Source organism: Mustela nivalis (genome assembly GCF_964662115.1).
Source record: "Mustela nivalis genome assembly, chromosome: 16".
NCBI classification, from domain to species: Eukaryota; Metazoa; Chordata; class Mammalia; order Carnivora; family Mustelidae; genus Mustela; species Mustela nivalis.
In genome coordinates, this window is record NC_139035.1 from 24,680,366 (window position 1) to 24,697,625 (window position 17,260).

A 17,260-nucleotide genomic window follows, 5' to 3' on the forward strand; every position below is an offset into this window, starting at 1 on the left:
GAATTATCTTGACCAGAAAATCCGATGAACTAGGTGATCACACATAACTTCAAGGGTACTGGAAATTATGTTGAAGTGCGCCTTTGGTTATTTAGCCTTCCACTGTCCATAGTCAGACAGAATAGCAGATTCTGGCTAAGCACCAAGTTCAAAGGCTGGTTTTAAGTGTATCTTAGCCTCCTTCATGGAAACTCAATGGCAGCTTCTGCAGAGGTTGAAACACCTTTATCAAGAGTTTGGGGCCATTCTTTAGGGCAGGTTGAGAAGGCATCATTTAAACTGAGAGAACTAATATCCAAGAATACCCTGGGGGTGGGGGTAGAACCTGGACCTGAGCTGCTCACCCTTGCCACCATCTTGCCATATAGGCAAGGGAGAGTCTCTTTATCCAGCCCAGTGTGGCCTGGGGAAGGAAGCTGAAGAGGGTGATCTGTCAGCCTGAGCTGGAACTGGTGGGCATCACCAGCCTTCAGAGCCCCCAGGCAGCCTGTAGCCTAGAAATGTGGGGAGGAATGAGGTGGACCCTCATACGGCCTCACCACAGAAAGTATCTTTCTTAGCTCCCCTGAAGAATGTTCAGTTCTAAATGCAGAGTGACTCTTCCTGAGCCTCTTTACCTTGGGTTATGAGAGTCCGCCCTGCCAGGCTAGGCCAGAGAGAGACATTTTCAGACTGCAGAGCGTATCCCTCACTTGCAGGTGGAGGCCTGGTGGGTCTCAGATCCCATAGAGCGTACGTCCTTTCACAGCTCAAAGCTTTCCCCTTCACTTTCCTGTTCTTTCTCATTGTCTTATTCTATTCGGAGCATTAAATGTGGTGTAGTCAGCTTCTCTCCCACTAGACTACCTCTAGAGTTTGGAAGGGGGAATTTATCATTACTAGATACATATCAAGTCTTCCACACATATCTGAGTACAGCAAACATTAAAAATTAATGCCTCGAGTGCTGTGAAGTGTGTAAACCTGGTGATTCACAGACCTGTACCCCTGGGGATAAAAATATATGTTTATAAAAAATAAAAAATTAAAAAATAATTAATGCCTCTAATAATAAAGCCCAAAATAAAAATGCTGTTATTACTAATTGTAATTTATTGCAAATTGGCAGTGTCTTAAGTGCCCTGAAGAACATAAAGGTAAAAAACAGCCTTCTTTGAATAGGTGAGTGAGATGAATGATTCCCTCACTCCTCAGAGTCCCTGCACAATGATACTTGTAGCGTTTCCATCAGGAACACCTTCTTCCCGCTTAGAGGCCACATCTGCCCCTTAACAGTGGGGGAGGAAGAAGGTGGTAGAACTTTTTAAAAGGGTGATGGTAACCATTCTTTTCTGTGGTCCATGAGACTATGATTCACATGGCTGCTATCAGCTGGCATTATTAGTTATTTCTTCATATATGCTGTAAGTCTCTCTACTTAAGTAATATGTCACTTGAGATTTAGACTGTTTTATGTCTTCCAGTCACTGTTGCAGGGTCTTAATATGAATTATTGTAAGTGCCCTTAAAATGGAATTGTGTGTGTGTGTGTGTCCCTACCAAACTGTAATCTCTTTGAAGTTAAAGACAATGTGTTACTTATCTTTGTATTCACTGTTCTTAGCAGTACCCTATCTTCTCTACCAACAGGTATTACTTGGTTATATATTAAGCTATGTTAACTTTTCTCAAAGCTCTTATATTCTTTTTTTTTAAATTAACATATAATATATTATTAGCCCCAGGCATACAGGTAAAGCTCTGATATTCTTAAACATTGGTCAGACATGTGATTCTACCCATTCACTTATTCATTTATCAAATATATGTTTTGCATTTCCTGAAGGTCTATGCTAAGTGCCAAGGATACAGAGGCAAACCAGCCCAGTCTGTACCCTCTGGGAACTTATTTTCTAATGGGACAGACAATCATTGAATAAGCATGTGAACAGTCGGGATAATTTCCAACCACTATAAGGACTGGTAGGCAAACTGTGAATCAAGGGCAAGGGGAGATGGAGGGGGAGGAGGCTAGTTCAGAGAGGGCGGTCACAGTGTGAAGGAACTGGGACTCTGGCTCACTTGATATCTGCTTAGATCCTGGCCTGGGGTCACTGTGTGCTCAGCCCTCCATGACCATCTGTGGAACTGCATTGAAGGAAAGGGTAGAATGGAAACCACAGAGAGGAAAGGAAGTGGGAGGACAGGCAGAAAGCAGAAGTCACTGTAGGCTGGAGCAGTTTAATGCTTTAAATAGGGCTCTGGGCAGGGACTGTATGGCAGCCTTGTTCTTCACTGGAATTTACTCCCTGCAGAATTAATTGCTAAAGTCCTTCAGAAAGCAGCAGGGAAGTATTACATGCCCAGAAAACATTCTGATAGTGAGGTTTGTGCTTATGTCATATCTGAAAGAAGAAACCCAACTTTATAGCCTTCATATTTTTTTTTGCAGAGCCTATTAGAGTACTTAATTTAACACACATAGATACACACACACACTTGTGTGTGTGTGTGTGTGTGTGTGTGTGTGTGTGTGTGTATTTGATTGATTGACTTCAGGTCTAAAACCAAAGAAGGAAAAGGATTTTTTAGTTTCTAAAAGGCTGTACTTTTTGTCCCCTAAAAGAAGATGTGCCACAAGAATGTCAAAAGATAGTTTAAAAGGAGAAATGCAGGATTATGCGTTTCTCCTGGTTATTGCATATAAATTGCTTCTCTGCCTGAAAGATCATGTTCCATGGGGGCCAGCAAGTGACTGACTTAATATTGTTGGTCCCTGTGCTACAGACTGAATTGAGTCCTTCTCCCCAGTAGTGGGGTGATTGTGTCTAGAATACCAAGCACAGGAGGTGGGCATTAATTAGGGCTAACAGCCTATAATTGGAGTTGCCTTTATTCCTCCTTCCATTCTCCAAGCCTGAGACTGTCAGAAGGCTCGTTTTCACTGAAGCGTCATAATTAACGCAGAGACTAATGTGAAAGGCAGATGAGGTTGAAGCCCAGAATAGCTCAGAGCTACCCAAGGGTATATGTGTGCATAGCTGGGGGGAGCCAGCATGGGAAAAGAGGAGACAGGCATGTGGATTGACCTCCAGATGTTTTCTTTTTAGAGAGGGAGTTTGGGGGTCCATGCTGCAGTCTCCCTTTCACATTCCTACAAGAACTTGATGCACTGAAGGTCTCACTGATGGACAGGATTTCAGAATACTGGGCTCCAGAAGTTGCAGGAACCACATTTGGAAAGTCTCAAATCCTCTGCTTTGCTTTTTTATTGTGTTTGTTTGTTTGTCATGGAAGATTGCTTCCCTCGTGGGACTGACATCATTTTGGGGTGGAAGTGCTAGGACCTGGGAGGTCTGGTAGATGTAATAGTGTCCACAAAACCACTGGGATGCCTTGGAAGAAAATTCAAGGTATTTCTCTTATTAATGCTGGTCTTCCAATTCCCCTGAACTCTGAGAACCCATTTAAGTGATTACTTCCGTGAGAAGGCTAGTAAAAAAGCAAGACTAATAGATTTCTTTACCTAGCAGCTCTCACACGGCAGAGGACCCGAAATGCACTTACAGTCACTATCATAGTCTACTCTTTCCCCCTTAGTTCCGCTTAGAACATAATGAACGAAACACCTGCAATTTATCTCATAAGAAGACCAGATTTCATGAACTTCCCATCAAGTGGCTTGTAGCACTCCTTGCTCACATTTACACAAATTTACTTAATTCTGTGCCATTGGAGAGATGGGAGAAAGGTAGGATGATGGGAGGGCCTCTGCCGCATCCCTGCTCCAGGTCCCCAGTTATGAGAGAAGGACAGTGGTCTAGGTTCCCGACATGGGCTTCCTTGGAGTTTTCAGACAAAAAGTCATAGGCTTCATTTCCATCCTGAGCCGTTTCTTAGAAGGGAGATCCCTAAATGTACTCAGTTTCCCTCTTCTCATCAAGGGGAGGTACCAGAGAAGTGCCCCATGATGTGCAAAGAGAACAAAGACAGTATTTGCTAACTTGACTTGGGGATGATTGGCATGTTGGGGATGTTGTCTTATTGCCCTCACTGCTACAGGAGATTTTGGGAAACTCAAGCCTTACAGCTCTTATAGTGAAGATGGCAAATGAGATCCAGATTATTCAGAGCCAACTGCAAATTCACAGATGCTGGAGGCACCCACATGCAGAAACCAGCTGCTTTGTTTCTGTAGAATGCTTGTTTGCCCTAGTGGGCTTCTGAAAAAATCCTTTCTCTGGGGCACTAATCTACTAAGTCATTACATTGCTTCATTGGTAGATTTCTCAGGATTATTTCAGTTTTTATTCTCATGCTTGGCCACGTTGGCAAAATTAGGGATAAATCATTTTCCCCATCTCAGAGTAATCAGAACCTGAATTATTATAGACATTGTTTTCTGATTTTTCAAACTTCCAGTGACATTTAGTAATTTACCTGTGCTGAAATGCTTGCAAACACAAATAATATGAGCCAAAGCCAGCCAGTGTAAACTTCTTAACATTACTTGGGAAAAAGTCACTGGGTATGTGAGCTTTTGAGCTGACTGGGGATAACATGCAATGGGGTGGAGGAATGGTGAGCTGACACACACCGGCTGGTGTGGCCATACTGAACTTCTGCTGAATGGGCACCTGATACACTGGTTCTTTCATTGCTTGAGTGTCATATCTGTATGCAGCCTGTGCTGGTTTTGATAGTGGCACCAAGGTATTTTGAAGGAAAGATGGTATTGTAAAGTTTAGTCCATACACTGAACTTTTAAAAGGCTGGAAATACATATATATATAAATGCTGGGGATAAAGTCCAGATCTCTATGTTGTCTTATTTCTTCATGATAAATCTTTAGTGGGCTAGCATTAGTCACTATTTTCCCCCCAACTTTTCTAAAATGTTAGAAGCTAGAAAAGCATGAGAAAACAGGCTGCCTTTAGAAAACCCCAAGTTTCAGACAACTAGACACTATCTTATCATCCTTCATTTGTCATTCCAAGGTTTCTTGGAAACCTTGGGAAGAGATTAGCAGATTGGACAGTAAGTAGGCCAGTTGTGAAGGGCACTGAATGTTGTGCTGTAGTTGTGTGGGAAAGAACACCAAGGAGAAGGCTTAAAGTGTGGGCTCCATTGTTGGACTGCCCATGCCACTCCGGAGAAATCACATCAGCTCTCTGTTCTCAATCTCTTAATCTGTCAGAAGGGGAGGAGACCTCACTGAAAAGACCCTAGTTCTTTCCATATTTCTGTTCTCTATCCTTAGACTGTCAGATCATCTCTCATGATGGCAGGAGGGCTGCTGCACCACAGAATCATAAACAAATGTCTGAAGGCAAACACAGGGCCTGCTGTATTCTAGAGTTTCTAAGATGTCCTTGTCTGTAAGATGCACCATTGTTTTGTATAGCACCACAAAAGAAACAGCACTGCCAATTAGATTGTGACAAGCTGTTTATTGTCACATGCATCCTGAATTATTGAATCGATGAAATACAGTATATAGTATATTGTCTTCATGTCGCTAAGAATGCCTCTAAAAACTTTTGCCATAGCACTCCGCCTCTATCGGCAGACTCCCCACATGCCAGCCCTGGAACTAATCCCTGCGAGTTCCACTGTAGCTGCCTTGGTCTGTGTTTGTCCTCCTGTTCTCTTGCTTCCTAAGCCCCAGGATGTTTGCTGCCATGGCAGCACCCTGGCAAGTCCACGCAAGCCCATGCCATTTGGCCATGGGAATAGGTAGATGTTCTGCCTGTGACGGCCTGTGTTGGAAGCATGGGTTTTGACGTAGTTTGTCTGAAGACATCTGGAGGGCCTCAGTAATCTTGTGTCTCTTTGTGAAATGATGACCAACCTGGGAGCATCAAGTTTTAGTTGCTTCTCATTTTTCCCTCTGTCATTCCCCTCTTCGTTCACTCTTTAAGCCCTGACATCACACCTCCCAGTGATATGTTCACACTTCAGCCTTGCCTCACACCTTGTTTCTGGGGAAACAGGCTGATAGAACTACCACAGTTACCTCTCACCAGTCAGGATTGGTTCTAGCTCCTTGGGAGAGGAGTGGACCTCAGAAGAAACCTAGAGCTCTCCCAGCAGGAAACAGAAATGACATGGTTATAGAGTGAGGAATTAACAGTGTTTGATTCTTGTCTGCCCTGGTTTACTGAGTTGTTTAAGACTTAAATGAGAAAACAAGTTGTGAAGGCACTCAGTCAACCATAAAGTAACATAAATGTAGAGTTGTCAGGGTGCCTGGGTGGCTCAGGCGGTTAAAGATCTGCCTTCGGCTCAGGTCATGACCTCAGGGTCCTTCGTTGGAGCCCTGCATCGGGCTCCCTGCTCAGTGGGCAGTCTGCTTCTCCCTCTCCTGACCCTCCTTCCCTGTTTGTGCATGCGCATGCTCATTCTCTCTCTCTCTCTGTCTTAAATAAATAAATACATAGATAGATAAATAAAATGTAGCGTTCTCATTAGCCTTAGGAATATTCTCAAGTTCTAGAGCATTACTATTAATTTGCTCATTTAATGAAAATGATTCAAGAAGCACCTACTAGGGGCACCTGGGTAGCTCAGTGGATTAAGCCGCTGCCTTCGGCTCAGGTCATGATCTCAGTGTCCTGGGATCGAGCTCTCTGCTCAACAGGGAGCCTGCTTCCCCTTCTCTGTCTGCCTGACTCTCTGCCTACTTGTGATCTCTCTCTCTGTCAAATAAAATAAATAAAATCTTAAAAAAAAAAAAAAGAAGCACCTACTATTCTCCAGTCATGTGGCTGGGATAGATAATAACAGAGCTTCTCCCTATAGGGGCATCTTGCCTATAGGGCAAATGAGCAGATAAATTCCATGTGATTACAGTTTTCTAGAGAGAAATAGAGAACCACTGAAATTTTTAAGAAGGATGGTTTAGAAAAATCTCTTCAATAAGGGTAGAAGGAACAGACTTTTGGTGGGGAGGGGAGGTGGGACAGGAAGCAAGGAAGCAGAGATACCACTATGTTATGTGGTGTTTCCTTTTATTTGTTTAAATCAATTTTGAGGAGTTATTTTTATTATGAATGTTTTTCATAATTTAGGATTTCATGAATATTACAGACTCCACATAAGTCCTTAATATCTCCATATATGTCTCCTAAAGGAGAGGTTAACATTTTGAAGGGAAGGGAAGGGATCTTCATGGCCTTTACCCCAGACAGTCATCTGCTTAATGGCTCTTTTTTGTCTGTGCTGTTAGTTCTGATTAGACCGCTGGGGTACTAATGAGTGCAAGGTCAATAATGTGACTCCCCAGGAGGGCCAGTTACCCCTGCTGAGAAAAGAACCACAGACTGAATTTCTGTGTGTGGCTGGTCATTTGCAGCCGTGAGCCACTTGTTACAAAGTGTGCAAGGGGCATATCTACTAGTTCATTCACTCATCCCTATTTTTATTTATTTGCTTATTCCTTCCTTTTTCTCTTAGCTCAAGCTTCCCTAACAAAATACCATAGATTAGGGGACTTAAAAAATGCACATTTATTTTCTCTCCACTCTGGAGGCTGGAGCCAAAATCAGAGTGCAGACTGACCCAGTTCCTGGTGAGGGCTCTCTTCCCAGCTTGTAGATGGCTGCCTGCTTTCTGTGTGCTCACGTGGCCTCTCCATAGCACACATGGAGAAGGAGAGCAAGCTCTCTGTTATCTCTTCTTATCCTCTTATAAAGGATACTAATCCCATCATGACAGCCCTACCCTCATGATCCCATCTAACTCTGTTTGCTTCCCAAAGTACCATCTCCAAACCATCACATCTTGGTTAGGGCTTAGGGCTTCACCATATGCATTTTGGGGGTTTATAAATATTCAGTATGCAGCAATTCTTTTTTGAATTCCTTTTTTCTTTTCCTTTCTTCCTTCTTCTTCTTCTTCTTTTTTTTCATTTAAACTGCATGTTTTAAACATCTTGTATGGATCAGCTACACTGTTAGGCACCATTGGCACAAAAATAAACTAGTTGAGACCTTGTTTCAAAGAGGTCTAGTGGGAAAAAGGAGTGAGAAAATCAAAGGTGTTACTGTGGTGTGAGCACTGTACAAGAGTGACACATGACATTCCGTGAAAGTACAGAAAGGAAATATAAACCTTCATGAACATAACCTTCATGGTGAGGGGCAGCGAGATGGAGGGAAAGGAGTGGGAGGCAGCATATTACTGAGGAGAGAGCATTAGGAAGAAAACTCTCTGATGGAGAAGAGATGCTTGGGCAGAGTGTTAAAGCAAAGGAGACATCAGCCTGGCTGGGGTGTTGGAGATGGGGCTGGGTTTGAAACTCCAGTTAGAGGGATCCCTCAGGAAGAGTATTAAAGTATGTGACAGCGTGTTGTGTGCAGGGAACAGCGAGCTTCCCATGCAAGGTGAGACCTGGGTGACCATGAGGACAGTCAACAGACAAGGCTGGGAAAATGGACAAAAAGCCAATCACGAGTGTCCCTCTCTGGCATGTTATAAAGTTTCAATTTGTCTTGAAGATCTTAAGAGGCTCTGAAGGTCTTAAACAGGATGGTGATATAAACAGATTTGCATTTTTGGAATGTGGGTGAATTTAGGAATGTGGAGGGTATTTGGGCAATGTGGAAGGGAAAGAAAGTTACAGTGGTTAACCTGTGAATCTACTCTGAGTGTTACTGGTCCTGTTAGTGGAGGATCAGTAGAGGTATTGATACTGGTTTTGCCCATACAGGATGTTACACAGAGATGGAGGGTTGAAACTACTGGGGTTTGATAAAGAAAATAATGCCTTAGACAATGTTCAAGAGAAGATGATCACCATATGTAGGGATAGTTTCAGGAAGACTTACTGACTATGGAAATTTATGGGTTCTCTTGTGCTAGTGAGATGTTCACCCCCCTTTAATCACTTCTTTATCTAACATGTGCTACATCAAGAATATCAGGCATTCTGAAAGAGTGCTATACCTAGGTTTGAGAAAGGGCTTCATCTTCTTATGTCAGAGCGAGCACAGCTTGTCACTGTAGATGGTGGCTAATATTAGGAGCTCAGAACTGTGAGTGATGGTGATGACATGGTCATAAAAGTTTTCTTTTGAACTTGAGTTGTGGAGCTAATAAATAAATGGGAATATTATTAGATTTTCTAAAATTTCCCTACAAGTTTCTATTTTGGAGTCACAAAATAAATATGACATAACTCAAAGCTTCCTGTCTTTTTCAAGTGAGCATTTACTCAATGGGATTTATTACCATACATATAGGTAAATTTTAGTGAGTGATATTTTCTCTCATGTTGTTCAGAAAAAAAAAATAAAGTACTGTCCACTCATCCTACCCTCCCTGAATGGAGGAAGAATACTTAATCTACATGTCACTTTCTTTTGCCAGAAGTCGGTAACCCCCAGTATTTTTAGCTCCTTTTGAGAGTGCATTAGTAATGTTGCTTCTTTTTTTTTAACCCTTTCCTGCCTTATGTACTGGCATCAGCATATTTCTAGTTTCCTGCTTGGACCTGCCAGAGTAAGTCTGGGGCTGTTCCTCTTTCATTCACCTCCTGTTCAAAAACCTTGACTAGGTTTTCTTAAGTTTTTAACTGTCTTTTTACGTTTTTTTTCTTTTTACTTTTTATACATTAAGTCTTGTTCTCATCTTTATCCTTTCTTAGTGGTAGTATCCTTTCTAGAATGTATGTCATTCCACATAGCCATCCAGAGATGTCTCAGGTCCAGGATCTCATACCTGTTTCTCTTCACCAATTGTGTGTCCACCTTTCAGAGATGGGATGAAAGAGCTGTATAAATTCATGCTGTACTGATACACAGAACTTGTAGGCACATAGTGATGAATGCTGTGTTCAAAAGAGCTATAATTCGGGGCACCTGGGTGGCTCAGTGGGTTAAGCCTCTGCCTTTGGCTCAGGTCATGGTCTCAGGGTCCTGGGATTGAGCACTACATCAGGCTCTCTGCTTAGCAGAGAGCCTGCTTCTCCCCATCTCCTGCCTGCCTCTCTGCCTACTTGTGATCTCTGTCAAATAAATAAATAATATCTTTTTTTTTTTTAAAGAGCTATAACTCTACTTGACATAGTATGATTGCCTGATTTTAAATCCAGGCAGATTATAGGGTGAAAACAACTTCTGGTGAAAATGTCTCAATAGTTTATTTATTGAGCACTTAAGGGGAACTTAAAAAAACTTAATATCAAGTAAGTGGTGCCAATCTGATCTGCCTCATCAGTTGAAATTGGGGTTTACTCTTTGTGGTATGAGGTCAGAGAGAAGCAAAAAAATGGAATGATTCTCACTCTCCTGTTTCACCTCCTGTGTCTTCTGTAAGAGAGGTGATATCCATTAGGTGCAAGCATAACCCACATATATTGGCATTAAAGAGTTAAAGAGCAAAGACCTAGTTATACATCAATAAAGTGAATTAAAGCTGCACTTTATCACACATAAGAGCTTTTAACTTCAGTGTGTAGCTGAGGACATTTATTATGTGAGGCAGGAATAGCCACAGATGATCAGGCATTGCAGTAGTGAGAGTTTTTCCAGGCAGTCCAGAAAATATTTATTCCTCATCTAGAATTGTGCAAGACTTAAAGCAAGACAAAGCAAAGCTACTCTCTTGTAGAGGAGGAGTAGGCATTTGATGAATGATAAGGTAAGTCACATGGCCCATTAGCCTATATTGCCAGTATCCGTGCAGCGGCAAGTAAGAGGTTGAATTAGGAGCAGAAGAGTTCTGGAAATAGACACGGTGCTTCTGCATGAGCTGCTGGAGTAGCTGCCCTCAGATGGAGGAGAGTAGCAGCACAGTACAGTTTCAATACTAGAGGGCTTTTTTTTTTCCCCTCAAAGACTGACTTCATTATTTCATTCAAAATATATGATGAATTTGAGATGATTCACTGATATACAAATATTAGGATTAAAATTTGTGTCAAATAAATGTTAACTTTAAAGAAATAATTTGCTTTGTAAAAATTTTCTAGCATGGCTTTATTCTATTTGGTGATACAGAATTTACATAATGTGAGATATACAAATCTAAGCATGAATTTTACTGAATTTTGGTAAACATACACAACATCACAGTCAATGTATAGAACATTTTTATCACCCACAAAATTCTCTCAAGCCAAGTCTAGTCAGTTCCCATGCCCAAATAGCAACCAGCAACCTGATTGCATCATGAAAGCTTGTCTTGCCTGTTCTTGAGTATTATATAAATGGAATTGAACACTAGGAACACTCTTCTTTCTGGCTTCTTCTACACAAGACAGTATTTTAATATTTATCCATTTTGTGTGTTTCAGTAGTTTATATTTTTAGTAATTAGTAGTATTCCCTTATATGGATAGATTAAAATACATTTATTCTCTTGCTTAGGGACATTGAGATTTTTTCTAATTTTTGGTTATTGTGGTTAAAGCTGCTGTAAATATTCTTATACAAGTCTTTTTTGTGGGCATATGTTTTCATTTATTTTGGTTACATATATAACAATGAAATTGTTAGGTGTAGGTGTATGCATATTTAAATTTGTAAGGAACCAGCAAACTTTTCTCCTGAAGTGATTGACTGTTTTGTACTTCTGGCAGCAACAGTGCAGGAGAATTCCAGTTGCTCCACATTCTCGGCAACATTTGGTGTTGTCTTTTTAATTTTAGCTCTTTTAGTTGGTTTGAAATAGTAAATGGCATTCCATTGTTCTTTTAACTTGCAATTCTCTGATAAGTAATGGCTTTGCATACTTATTTCCAACTTAAGTGCTATTTATGTGTTAGATTATGTCCTTATACCTTTTTGTGTATGTATGATGTGTCTGTTGAAGTCTTCTGTCTACTTTGTAATGAGGTTATTTATCTTTGTATTATTAGTTTATAGGAATTCTTTATATATTATAAATACAGATTCTTTGTCAGATCTGTGTATTGCATATGTTTCTACCAGATCATGACATGCCTTTTTATTTTCTTAACAGTCCCTATACGTGATTCTTTTTTTTTTCCTTATACATGATTCTTGACAGTAATGGTGTTTTTATTTTGTTCTCTGTAAGAAATATTTGGCAACCACAAATTTATGAAGATATTCTCCTATCTTTATTTCTAGGACTAACATATACACATAATATATTGTATATATATAATTCTTCTTGAGTTGTATTCTTGTGTATAGTGTGAGGTAGAGGTTGTAATGTTAGTTTTTCTTAGATGTTATCCAGCTGGTCCTAGCATATTTGCTGAAAACACTTTTCTTTTCACTATTGAATTATCTTGGCATTTTTCTCAAAATCAGTTGAAGCTATCATGGAGTTTTAGTTCCCACCCTGAGACTTAAGCAACCCCTTCTCACCTGCACCTCAGAGGGTTTCTTCTCTCCTTCTCTGACCCCATTCTTTCTCAAAATTACTAATCAAGGCCCATAGGAAAGGTCGAGGGTAGGTACAGACTCTCCTTGGGTCTGAGGCTTCCATTTGCCATGCAAACCCACACTTGAGTTTGAAAAATATAAATTCAACTATTTTCTTCTTTCTCTTTTGACAGCAGTTGCCTCTTCCTGCTACTGCTACAGCAAAAACTCAAGCAACTCTTGGTCCCTTCTGAGGTCTTGCAACCTTTTGGACTTGAGTTTAAGGTTTTTTAATGACCTCAATTTTGATTTTGTAAATTATGCGGTGGAAGCCATACTCCTAGTAAATTATTTATTTCAGATAATTTACCATTCCAATGTATTATCTAGATTTTCTGTTTGTTTTTTATTTTAGTTTTTATTTCTGTGCTGAGATTTTCCCAGTGGTTCACATATTAGTTCCATCTTCTCCTTAATATCATCAAGCATAATGTTAGCAGCTGTTTTAAGTTCTTTTCATACAGTTTCCAGCATCTGTTGCTATTGATCACTTTGTCTCTAGATTAGTCACATTTTCCTGCTTATTCATATGTCTGTGATTTTAAATTTTGATATAATTTTATTTGATTTGTGTTTTCATGATATAAATTTGTGAGCCTTTTACATTTAACCTATTTCTGTCTTTATATTTATAGGGGAATTCTTGTATATAACATGTAATTAGGTCTTACTTTTTTATCCTATTTGACGTAATGTTTGGACCATTCACATTTAATGAAAATTGGTACAATTGGGTTTAAGTCTGCTGTGTTGCTATTTGTGTGTTCCATCTGTTCCTTGTTCCCCTTTTCTTCTTTTACTCATTTCCTCTAGATTAATTCAGTAATATTTATAATTCCATGGTAGCTCCTTAGTTTGTTTGGTTTGGTTTATTAGCTGTAACTTTTTTTTTGTAGTTCTTGCTTTTAGGGTTTATAGTATGTATTTTTAAGTATTTTCAAGTAATATTCTTTCTTATCTCATCTAGTACAAGAGCCTTACAGTATTCTACTTCCATTTCCTCTCCCCCATCCTTTTGATACTATTTCCATACATTCTAGTTCTACATATGTTATAAACTCAACACCCTGCTCTTAATTTTGTCTATTAAATAATCCATGATCTTTTTAAAAAATTATTTTTATTAACATATAGTGTATTATTTGCCCCAGGGGTACAGGTCTATGAATCATCAGGCTTACACATTTCACAGCACTCACCATAGCACATACCCTCCCCATTGTCCATAACCCAACCACCCTCTCTGTAGTCCTCAACCCCCCAGCAACCCTCAGTTCATTTTGTGAGATTAAGAGTGTCTTATGGTTTGTCTCCCTCCAGATCCCATCTTGTTTCATTTTATTCTTCCCTATCCCCCAGCCCCCCATCCTACCTCTCAAATTCCTCATATCAGAGATGATATGATAATTGTATTTCTCTGATTTACTTATTTTGCTCAGCATAAAACCCTCTAGGTCCATCGCAGTCGTTGCAAATGGGAAGGTTTCATTTCTTTTGATGGCTGCATAGTATTCCATTGTGTGTGTGTGTGTGTGTGTGTGTGTGTTCTCTGTGCATGTGTCACATCTTCTTTATCCATTCATCTGTTGATGGACATCCAAGTTCTTTCCATAGTTTGGTTATTGTGGACATTGCTGCTGTAAACATATGGATGGATGTGTCCTTTTGGATCACTGTGTTTGTGCGATTACTGGGTTGTAGGGTAGCTCTACTTTCAACTTTTTGAAGAATCTCCATGCTGTTTTCCAGAGTGGCTGCACCAGCTTGCATTCCCACCAACAGTGCAGGAGGGTTCCCCTTTCTCCACATCCTCTCCAACATCTGTCATTTCCTGGCTTGTTAATTTTAGCCATTCTGATTGGTGTGAAATGGTATCTCATGGTGGTTTTGATTTGTATTTCCCTGATGCCAAGTGATGTGGAGCACTTTTTCATGTGTCTGTTGGCCATCTGGATATCTTCTTTGAAGAAATGTCTGTTCATGTCTTCTGTGAATTTCTTGATTGGATTATTTGTTCTTTGGGTATTGAGTTTGATAAGCTCTTTATAGATTTTGGATACTAGCCCTTTATCTGATATGTCATTTGTGACTATCTTCTCCCATTGTGTCAGTTGTCTTTTGGTTTTGTTGACTGTTTCCTTTGCTGTGCAAAAGCTTTTGATCTTGATGAAGTCCCAGTAGTTCATATTTGCCCTTGCTTCCCTTGCCTTTGGTAATGTTTATAGGAAGAAGTTGCTGTGGCTGAGGTTGAAGAGGTTGCTACCTGTGTTGTCCTCAATGATTTAGATGGATTCCTATCTCACATTGAGGTCTTTCATCCCTTGTGACTCTATTTTTGTGTGTGGTGTAAAGAAATGGTCCAATTTCATTCTTCTACATGTGTGTTCCCAATTTTCTCAGCACCTTTTGTTGACAGCACACCTCAGTGTGGTCTTTTTTCCACTGGTCATTCTTCCCTGCTTTGTCGAAGTTTAGTTGACTATAGAGTTGAGTGTCTATTTCTGGGCTCTCTATTGTGTTCCATTGATCTGTGTGTCTGTTTTGTGCCAGTACTATACTGTCTTGATGATGACAGCTTTGTGATAGAGCTTGAAGTCTGAAATCTGATGATAGAGTCTGAAGTCTGATGTCACCAACTTTGGCTTTCTTTTTCAACATTCCTCTGGCTATTTAGGGTCTTTTCTGGTTCCATATAAATTATTTGTTTAACTGTTCATTAAACAAATAGTTTGTTCCATGTTCATTATTTGTTCAACTTCTTTGAAAAAAATTGATGGTATTTTGATAGGGATGGCATTAAATATGTAGATTTCTTTAGGTAGCATAGACATTTTCACTATATTTTTCTTCCAATCCACGAGCATGCAACATTTTTCCACTTCTTTGTGTCTTCATCAATTTCCTTAATAAGTACTTTATAGTACTTTATAATCTGATTACAGATTATTTGCCTCTTTGGTTAGTTTTATTCCTAGGTATCTTATGGTTTTGGGTGCAGTTGTAAATGGGATCGACTCCTTAATTTTGCTTTCTTCTGTCTTGTAGTTGGTGTATAGAAATGCTACTGATTTCTGTGCATTGGTTTTATGTTCCGATAATTTACTGAATTCCTTTGTGAGTTCTAGCAGTTTGGAGTGGTCTTTTGGGTTTTCCACATAAAGTATCATATGCAAAGAGTGAGTGTTTGACTACTTTTTTGCTGATTCAGATGCCTTTAATTTCTTTTTGTTGTCTGATTGCTGAGGCTAGGACTTCTATTACCATGTTGAATAGCAGTGGTGATAGTAGATAGCCCTGCCATGTTCCTGACCTTAGGGGAAAAGCTCTCGTTTTCTCCCCATTGAGAATGATATTCACAGTGGGTTTTTCATAGGTGGCTTTGATGATTTTGAGGTATGTACCCTCTATCCTTACACTATGAAGTGTCTTGGTCAAGAAAGGATGCTGTACTTTGTCAAATGCTTTTTCAGCATCATATGGTTCTTGTTCTTTCTTTTATTAATGTAATGTATCACTTTGATTGATTTGTGGATGTTGAACCAACCTTGCAGCCCAGGAATAAATCCCACTTGGTCATGGTGAATAATCCTTTTAATGTACTGTTGGATCCTATTGTCTAGTATTTTGGTGAGAATTTTCACATCCATGTTCATCAAGGATATTGGTCTGTAATTCTCCTTTTTGATGGGGTCTTTGTCTGGTTTTGGGACCAAGGTCATGGTAGTCTCTTAAAATGAGTTTGGAAGTTTTCCTTCCATTTCTATTTTTTAAAACAGTTTCAGGAGAATAGGTATGAATTTTTATAATGATTGGTAGAATTCCCCTGGGAAGCCGTCTGGCCCTGGGCTCTTGATTGTTGGGAGATTTCTGATGACTGCTTCAATCTCCTTACTGGTTATGGGTCTGTTCAGGCTTTCTATTTCTTCCTGGTTCAGTTGTGGTAGTTTTTATGTCTCTAGGAATGCATTTATTTCTTCCAGATTGTCAAATTTGTTGGCGTAGAGTTGCTCATAGTATGTTCTTATAATTGCTTGTATTTCTTTGGTGTTAGTTGTGATCTCTCCTCTTTCATTCATGATTTTATTTATTTGGGCCTCTTCTCTTTTCTTTTTGATAAGGTTGGTCAGGGGGTTAATCAATCTTATTAATTCTGTCAAAGAAACAGCTCCTAGTTTTGTTGATTTGTTCTGTTGTTCTTTTGGTTTCTATTTCATTGATTTCTGCTCTGATCTTTATGATTTCTCTTCTCCTGCTGGGTTTAGGCTTGCTTTGCTGTTCTTTCTTCAGCTCCTTTAGGTGTAGGGTTAGGTTATGTACTTGAGACCTTTCTTGTTTTTTGAGAAAGACTTGTATTGCTGTATACTTTCCTCTCAAAACCACCTTTGCTGTGTCCCAAATTTTTAACAGTTGTGTTTTCATTTTCATTTGTTTCCATGAATTTTTAAATTCTCTTTAATTTCCTGGTTGACCCAATTCATTCTTTAGTAGGATGCTCTTTAGCCTCCATATATTTGTGTTCATTTCAACTTTCCTCTTGTGATTCAGTTATAGCTTTAGAGCATGTGGTCTTTAAATATGCAGGGAGTGATCCCAATCTTTTGGTACTGGTTAAAACCTGATTTGTGTCCCAGGATTTGATCTATTCTGGAGAATGTTCCATGTGCACTAGAGAAGAATGTGTATTCTGTTGCTTTAGGATGGAATGTTCTGAATATATCTGTGATGTCCATCTGGTTCAGTGTGTCATTTAAAGCCTTTATTTCCTTGTTTATCTTTTACTTGGATGATCTGTCCATTTCAGTGAGGGGAGTGTTAAAGTCCCCTACTATTGTTGTATTATTGTCGATGTGTTTCTTTGATTTTGTTATTAATTGGTTTATATAGT